Consider the following 9,067-nt stretch of genomic DNA (forward strand, 5'->3'; position numbering starts at 1 on the left):
TATGAAAATTTAGTCTATGACAAAATGGCACTTTAAACCAATGAAGATGGAAAGGGTCTTCTGAGAAATGATGCAATGACAATTGGCTTTCCCTTTAGGAATGTTTTACTATTTATACACACAATTAATTCCATGTGGATTAAGAATGTAAATGTGAACAATGAAAAATATAGAGAAATATATAATTTGGTGATAAATGTATTTCTAAGATTAATTGAAAATTTTTTTGAAAAATATTGAGATATTTGATGGTTTTTAAATAAAGTAATTTCTGAGCACCAGAAAACATCCACAAACAGAAACAAAAGACAATGAAAAACTGAGAAAAGGTATTAGAATATAGTTAAAAAGTTACAGTGCTCCAAAATCAGCACAAAATCAATTCCACTGTACTGACATGGTAAGAAGCTAAATTTCACTTTATCTTTGTTAGCTCTTTGCCCAGACCAGCACAGCTCAGTGACTCTAATGTGATAGGCAGTGGAGGGAGAGTGGGGAGAATGCCCAATGTTCTTGGCCTTTCAGTGGGTTCCCTATGGGACTTGCTTACCCCAAAGAAAATGCTGAAAGAATTGTCTTATCCCAGATACCTGGGGAAGCCCAGGAAAAGAGGCACCTTACTGTGAAAGGAATGGCTCTATGAGCTTCTGAAAAGGTGACTCCAACATTCTTGACATTTCAGTGTGCTTCCCAAGGGACTAGTTTTTGTTCTCACACAGAGTGCCAGAGAAACTGGAATAGTCCAGATGCACAAGGAAGCTGCAGCTGGCATGGCTATCTATGCAAGACTGGAATAATGCAGGTAACTGAGGCTTCCCTCTCAGGAGAGAGGCAACAGAGTGGAGCATGGCTCCAAGTTGAGTTGATGGAGGATCTAGTTTCTGTCTTGCCCCAGAGAGTGTTGGTAGAATGAACATCATTAAATACCTGAGAGAACAAGAGATTATGGGTTTCTGCAGGGAAAAGATTGAATTCCTAGAGCAGCCAGGGAGAAACACCCAGAATCTCTAGCTGAGTTGACTGGGTGAAGATATTTCCTAGTGAAATCCATTCTGTAAAGGCTGGAAGACAGGGCTGTTTCTTCAGATGTGCAGATATCAGTGCAAAACTCCAAGAAACATAAAGAATCAGGAGAACACGACACAATCAAAAGAACATAAAAATCAATTACCAATCCTAGGGAGAAAGGAAATCTATGAACTACATGGCAAAGATTACAACGATCTTAAAGAAATTCAGTAAGTTGCAAAACAACAAAGTCAAGAATATGATAGGTGAAAAAAATGAAAATATGACTAAAGAGAAATGATAAATAAAAATCAAAAAGAAATTCTGAAACTGAAGAATACAATAACCAAACTAAAAAATAACTGGAGGGGTTCAACAGCAGACTTAATCAAACAGAAGAAAGAATATGAATCAAATTGTCAAAAGTCAAGGACAAAGAGAATTTTAACAGCAGCGAGAGAATGGTGATATATTATAAACAAAGGACCCTCCATAAGATCATCAGTAGATTTCCCAGCAGAAACCTTGCAATAAAGAGAGATGGATCTATTCAAAGTAAGAGAGAGAAAAACCTGCCAGGCACAGATACTTTACCCAGCAAATTTACTGTCCTTCAGAAAGGGAGGAGAAATGAAAACCTTCCCAAACAGTCAAATGCTGAAGTTCACTACCACTAGACCTGACATATAAGAAATGCTAAAGGGAATTCTTCAAGTTGAAATGAAAAGACAGTAAAGATAAAATTCATTGATAAAGGTACATATGTAGACAAATGCTGAAAACTATAATAATGTAATTATATTATTTAAATCACTTTAGCTTTAGTATAAAAGTAAAAAAGAAATACTTTAAAAATAACTAAATACAAAAGTTTATTAATAAATACACAAACTAAGGATGTAAAGTGTGTGAGAAAGGAGAGGTAGAAATGTAGTTTCTTTTTCTTTTTTTATTAGTTGCTCAAGACTATATGCAATGAAAGGATATCAGCTTCCAATAGACTGTTATAATTGTAAGGTGCTTTATCTAGTCATGGTGATCACAAACTATTATCTATGATAGATGTACACATTACACACACATACACAGGAATAAAAGCATTTCATTATAAAAATCAGCAAATCACAGGAAGACAGAAGAGGGGGGGAACAGACAAAAGAATTATAAGACAGAAAACAACAAAAAAGCAATATTAAATTCTCACCTATCAATAATTAAATGGATTGAAATCTACAATGAAAAATTGTCCCGTCCGGCAGGACACATCAATGTGGGCAGCGAACCTAGATGGCCAGGAATGAAGGGACAAGAGACATGAAAGGTGACAGCAAGACAGGTGTCTGATCAAGCTGCAAACTTTTATTGTTCACACAGGGGTATTTATATGCTGGGGATGGGGAAGCTCTCTAATCAACAATTGCTGGATGTGGGTGGTAAAACTGCCAGGTGCAAGATGTCTGATGATTCTGATAACCGCAGGATGTTCCAGGGAGATAGGTGGCTGCAGGATGCCTCCCAGGCAGGATGTCTTCCAGGGGGCTGTCAGGCTAATCTTTGAAGGAGAATTTCCTTCTAGTCCCTGACATCTCCCCCTTTCTTATATAAAATATTTGACCATACCTTACCGGCCATGTTTTTAGGGGGTGATAGAGGCTCTGTTCCTCTAGGAGGCCTTAGAATATCTCCTGATCTGAGCGAGCGTCTTCACTAGGAGATTTCGTGGTGGCCTTGGCATGTTTTTGGAGGAGATGGCTTTGAGGGGGGAGCATGCCAACCGCCATGCACCAGAGCGTGTCACTCAGAGGTCTTGGGTTTTGGGATCCGTGGATCCATCCTCCTGCAGTCCTTCCTGCACCCTCCGTCATTATGGCCTAATGTCCTCACTCCATCGGTGAGTCCTCCCCCAAGCGGAGGGGCCCATGGAGGAGTGAACCCTTATGGCAAGGGCAGAAGATGGTTGGTCAGAGCTGTTACTTATACTTTTATATAAGAAAGAGAGATCTGTGGGGATGTAAACTTAAGAAATAAGCCTGAGAGAAGGGTAGAACATCCTTTTAAATGTTGGCAGCACGGTCTTCCATCTCCAAACGGTGATAGTGGACCTGTATGGGCTTAGAGGCCAAAATATTAATCTGTTCTTTAATAAATTGTACCAGCCTAGTGGGTGAGGACTAATTTTGTACTGTTGAGCAATTTCCAAAGGAAGTAACTCCAACATCAATATCATAGGTATTATTCTGCATCGTGCCTAAAAGACATAATGTAAAAGTGCCTATAGGCTGTACTTTAAAAGGAAATCCAGGTTGGCATGTATTATCATTGTCTATGATAGAATTAATAGGAACTGCCATAGGCATGATTGCCCCTGTTGTCATGCAGAGCCAGCAATCACCAGCAAGGGTGGGGTTGGAATTATTAAGCAAGGAGAAGGTAGTTTCCAAAATATCTAATGTATTGGTATCTAAATCTGGGAGCTGGGATTTAGGCAGCATTAAGGGATGATATGTGAGCTCAGGGATTTGGGGTTTCAAAAGTTTGATTATCTGAAGATGCTTGACAGCATCAGTGGGTCCTCCACCATCAGAGACCCCTGTAGGGGCCTTAATGGGCCAGCAGGAGGGTTTACCGACAGTGCCTTGGCATCCAGCTGACTGTAACTTGGTGTATATGCCTTCTCCTCCCGGGTCAAAGAGAACAGGGGTATAATGAATAATGGTCCCCCCTGCTGCATGAGTTTTAGTTAGGGTGGCTTCGAAAAATTGTTTTCCCTGCTTGTTAACACAAATTGAGACTGACAAGAGACATGCATCACCTGGGTATGTGTACAAGTTGCAGAACAATTTTGGAGAGCTTACTTGTACTGGGGGGAATAATCTTTGGCTTGTTAACACATACCCATTTAGGCTGATGAACTCCTCCGAGTTTATGGTCAACCTCCGCATGGAGGTAAGCCACCTTAGTCACGCAGTCAGCAGTCTGGGTCCAACTAGTGGGAGCCTGAGTCCAAGATTCTCCCTTGCATTCGCAGGGGGCGCCAAAAAGGTACTCCATGATGTTGGAAGGTGGAGGGTCAAGGCCTCCGTATACAAACCTGTTCAGCAGAAGTGCCTTAAGCAGGATCCTCACACAGATTGTTGGCTGCATCTTGTTTTACCCAAAGATGATTTCTTTCTTCTTTTTAGGATCCATGTGTGCTTTTTCTTTGTTGAAGCATCCTTTTCTTTTAGAAAATTTTTTTGGTTATACTTGGAAGAATTTCTGAAAACCTTAGAATCTATAAACAAATTATTGTACTTTGATAAGAAATATCAATGAAAATATAGTTAAAATCCTTAGATATTTTGTAGACATAATTATAATTATTTATCATCTTATGAGTTTGAACAGTAACTTTGAGAATTAGAAACTACTTGAAGATTGTATTTTCACTTAAAAGCAAATTTATAGTAAACACATTTATCTCAAATATCTGTAACTGAAAAGGCAGAGTATCTGATAAATGTAAATACAAAACATAAATTATGGGTTTTTTGTTGAAGAAAAACAATTAGGCAAATATATATTAACTAATCAATTAGGCATGTGCTAATTATTTTATAGATTAACAAATATAGGTTATCTAAATATCTTATATATATATATATATATTAAGAATAAGAACATAACTTATAATTGTATTAATTTTGTGTAACCACATGGTCTTAAAATATTTGGATCCATTTTAATTTATTTTTAACTAGGAGTGCACTCTTCTATGTGACGTCACTTGATGTAACTGAAATAAAATCCTTGTTGAGTATACATATTTATTTTTTATAATTAGGAATGAGAATAAGGATTTTTTGGTCATCACAGGAACATTGCTGGCTTTGTTCCTGTGGCGAGCAAATGCATCCTCATAACCTCCAAAATTAAAAGTAAAATATAAAGAAGCATGTTTGATATCTCTCATCAATAGAACATTATTTAGTAACACAACTATAGAGAAAAGTCAGGTTATTTAACTCAGAACTAACTTAAATTTAGGGCTGCAACATAGAAAGCTGTGGAATTAAACTTTGTCTGAAAAAGATATCTTTCGTTAGCATTTACAGGTAGGCATTCTTAAAAATACAGGCTCTGAACAGCTCCGGTAGAAATCTGAAACACAGTAGTACAGATTAGTGGCTGGAAGATGGGACTAGAAGTCTTGTCTGAGTGACTGTGGAAGAACCAATCGGAAGCCCACGAAAGCCCACGAAAGTGTGGGAGGTGGGACCAGGAAGCCTGCTCTTCCGGCCAGGCACCCCATGGTTACCATGGAGTCCGCTGCCCATTTTCGGGGCAAAAGTTCCCCAAGTTTTCCTAGCCGATTGCATTTTGTTTGATTTTGTCTGCATTCTCCCCCTCCTGGCCAAGATCTTACTGCGGTAGCAGCTTGTTCTGTCTCTGCGACCTGCAGTTGCAGCTCGTGTACCTCCTGCACTTTTTTCTGTGGCACGTGGATGCTCCAAAGGTTTTTTAGCAGCAAACACTAGCATTACCATCAGATCTTAAGTTAGTCTGTGTTTGGCATTTAGGTCAAGTAATTCAAGGGTTAAAAGCACTGCTGGCCGCAGGGGCTAGGACCCCATAGCAAGCAGCAAGCAGCAGCTGCTAAAGTCTCTTGTCCCCAGCGGCTGAGTTACAGCCATTTTGATTCATAGGACAATCATGTAGTAAAAAGGTCCGTACATACTTTCTGAGTATTGACAAAAACAATAGAAAAATTTAAACTTATTTCTCTCCAGGTAAACATCACATTTTCTCTCCCTTTTTCTCACTCTCCTAGCACAAACTTCTAGAACATAAAGGCCAAAAATATCTCTCTTTTTTTTTGAATTAATTAGGTTCCAGTAAGAAAAGGTGGGAACAGGCACCTTTTCTGGGCCAAAGGATTCATAATAATCTTAATCATCATCATCATCATCATCATCATAATCAGTCTTCTACTCTAAGCCATCTTTTACCATCAATGGTCCCTTCAAAGGGAAACCATGGACACAATTCTCCTATGTATGAAAAGAATAATTTTAAGTCCTTTTTCTTAACACGCCCCCCCCCCCCCCCCCGTGTCTTGAGGGCCTCCTTGAGGCCTGACAAAAACAAATCATGTGACGAAACTGCTTGTCCCATGGTGGGTCACTCACCTTGCGTCGTCCTCACTCTCCTCCTGGATCTGTCCCTCGGTCGTGTCTGCTGAGGCGATCTCGAGCTCCGCTTGGCCAAGTCTTCCCGGAGGACGGCGTTCCTTCTCAGTCAAAGGCTCGAGCACACAACGTTGGGCGCCAAATGTCCCGTCCGGCAGGACACATCAACGTGGGCAGCGAACCTAGATGGCCAGGAATGAAGGGACAAGAGACATGAAAGGTGACAGCAAGACAGGTGTCTGATCAAGCTGCAAACTTTTATTGTTCACACAGGGGTATTTATATGCTGGGGATGGGGAAGCTCTCTAATCAACAATTGCTGGATGTGGGTGGTAAAACTGCCAGGTGCAAGATGTCTGATGATCCTGATAACCGCAGGATGTTCCAGGGAGATAGGTGGCTGCAGGATGCCTCCCAGGCAGGATGTCTCCCAGGGGGCTGTCAGGCTAATCTTTGAAGGAGAATTTCCTTCTAGTCCCTGACAAAAAATGTATGGATGAACAACATAGACATCACCAAAATATGAGATCCAATTATATGCTGACTATAAGAGACTCATTTTAGAATAAGAGACATATTTAGGCTAAAAGTGAAGGGATGAAAAAAGATATTCCTTTTGAATGGTAACCAGAAGACAGCAGGGATAGCTATCCTTATATCAGACAAAGTAGACTAAGGAAAATACTGTCACAAGAGACAAAGTCATTATATAATAATAAAAGGAACCATTTATCAGTAAGCTATAACAATTATAAATATATATGCATCCAACATCAGAGTTCCTAAATATAAAAAGCAAATGTTGATATATCTGAAAGGAGAAATAGACTACAATTCAATAATAGTATGTGACTTTGATACTTCATTTTCAATAATATTTAGAATATATAGACAGAAAACCAATAAGAAAAGAGTGTACTTAATCATATAGACCAACAGAACTCATATATATATATATATATATATATATTTGTAAGTATATATACACAAATGTCTCTTTGAGATTCTGTTTTGAATTCTTTTGGGGAAAATGGTTTTTAAGAACCTTCTGCAAGCCAAATGTGTATCTATACTTATATATATGTCTCTCTCTATATAATTATATATATGTGTATGTATACAGACCTAAATATATATACACATATACATATATATGTGTATATATATAAAACATTCCACCCAGCAACAGCAGAATACACATTCTTCTCAAGTGCACATGAATCATTTTCTAGAATAGATAAATATAAGGTCACAAAACAAGTATTAACAAATTTAAGAAGACTGAAATTAAACCAAGTATCTTTCCTAATCACTGTGGAATGAAACTAGAAATAATTAACAAAAGGAAAACTGAAAATTCTCAAATATATGAATTTCCTTTGATAGCTCCTATTCATCCTCATCCCACAAGATTAAATTTAGGAGATTGCTTCTATGGGTTATCTCTCTTCATCCTCCATGCCTATACTGCATGTTTCCTTCCCTTTTTGAAGAGGTTCTGGGTATGCTGCACATCCCCTGAATACATTTTTAGAATGTAAAATATTTGAAGGCAGGAACTGAGATTATCAGTTTTGTATTCACTGTGTGTCACAAGTGCCAGATGAATATTTGCTGAAGAAAAGAATCATTCTTATTGTTAAAGACCACATTCCTATGTAAGAACTCTTAAGTTAATCTTATCTCCTTTTAAAAATCCTACCAAACTCAAAATTAATTTCTAAGGAGGACTGGCAGTTCATTTAAACACATCAATCAGGCTATAGTAAAGAATGTTGGTCTTTCAGTGAGCTGGCAAGTCCCTCTAAAGGCAAATTTTAAAATTAAAAAAAATTTTTTTTCAAGTGTGTTAGAAAAGAGGGGTGTGTGTGGGCACTGTAGTGCATGCTTGTAATTCCAGTGACTCAGGAGGCTGAGGTGGGAGGATTGCAAGTTCAAGGCAAGCCTCAGAAATCTAGTGAGGCCCTAAGCAACTTAGTGAGACCTCATTTCAAAACAAAAAAATAAAAAGGGCTGTGGTGTGGCTCAGTGATTCAGCAACCCTGGATTTAATCTCTGATACCAAAAAAGGGGGGAGGACCCCACATGATATAAAATTTACCATCTTAACCACTTTGAAGTATTAAATTTAGTATAATTGAGTGTATTTACATTCTTTTTTTCTTCTCTGCCTTCATTTTCTTTTTTTAATTTTATTTTTTTTATTAGCTACACATGACATTACAATGATCTTGGCAATTCATACATTTGAATCATTGGGGTATAATTTCTCATTTTTCTAATTGTACAGGTTGCAGAATCACAGTGGTCATAGAGTCACCTATATACATACAGGAATCATAATGTCTATTCTGCTGCCCTTCCTATCCCCCTTACTCCTCCCCTCCCCTCCCATCATTTCTCTCTATCCAATCTAATGTGACACACTTTTTTTTCTTTTTCTCATCACAACATCATACATGTATTCTGTATAATGATGAGGTTCTCCTTCCATCTTTCATGCAACTCCCCTTCTCCCTCTTTTTCCCTCCCACCTCTCTTCCCTATTTAGTGGTAGTCTTCTTCTCATGCTCTTCCTCCCTATCCCATTTTGAATCACCCCCCTTATATCAGAGAAGACATTCAGCATTTATTTTTTAGGGATTGGCTAACTTCACTTAGCATAATCTGCTCTAATGCCATCCATTTCCCTGCAAATGCCACGATCTTGTTATTTTTTTAGTGCTGAGTAATATTCCATTGTGTAAAAATGCCACATTTTTTAATCCATTCATCTATTGAAGGGCATCTAGGTTGGTTCCACATTCTAGCTATTGTGAATTGTGCTGCTATAAGCATTGATGTGGCTGTGTCCCTGTAGTAAGCTCTTTTTAGGTCTTTTGGGTATAGTC

General features: G+C 38.3%; 1 long non-coding RNA gene across 2 annotated transcripts; it reads right to left on the reverse strand.

Annotated features, from left to right (window-relative positions):
- Positions 1-2,553: 2,553 nt before the first annotated feature.
- On the reverse strand, positions 2,554-6,220 carry LOC139704687 (uncharacterized). 2 transcript variants are annotated; one of them, XR_011706592.1, is made up of 3 exons: positions 6,177-6,220; positions 4,100-4,152; positions 2,554-3,119 (listed from the first exon to the last, which is right to left on the reverse strand). It is a non-coding gene; the product is annotated as an uncharacterized lncRNA (long non-coding RNA). The 2 variants fall into 2 exon arrangements; XR_011706593.1 differs by having other exon boundaries at positions 4,100-4,228; positions 6,177-6,197.
- Between the last annotated feature and the right edge of the window lie 2,847 nt (positions 6,221-9,067).

This window comes from Marmota flaviventris, chromosome 1 (genome assembly GCF_047511675.1).
Source record: "Marmota flaviventris isolate mMarFla1 chromosome 1, mMarFla1.hap1, whole genome shotgun sequence".
NCBI classification, from domain to species: domain Eukaryota; kingdom Metazoa; phylum Chordata; class Mammalia; order Rodentia; family Sciuridae; genus Marmota; species Marmota flaviventris.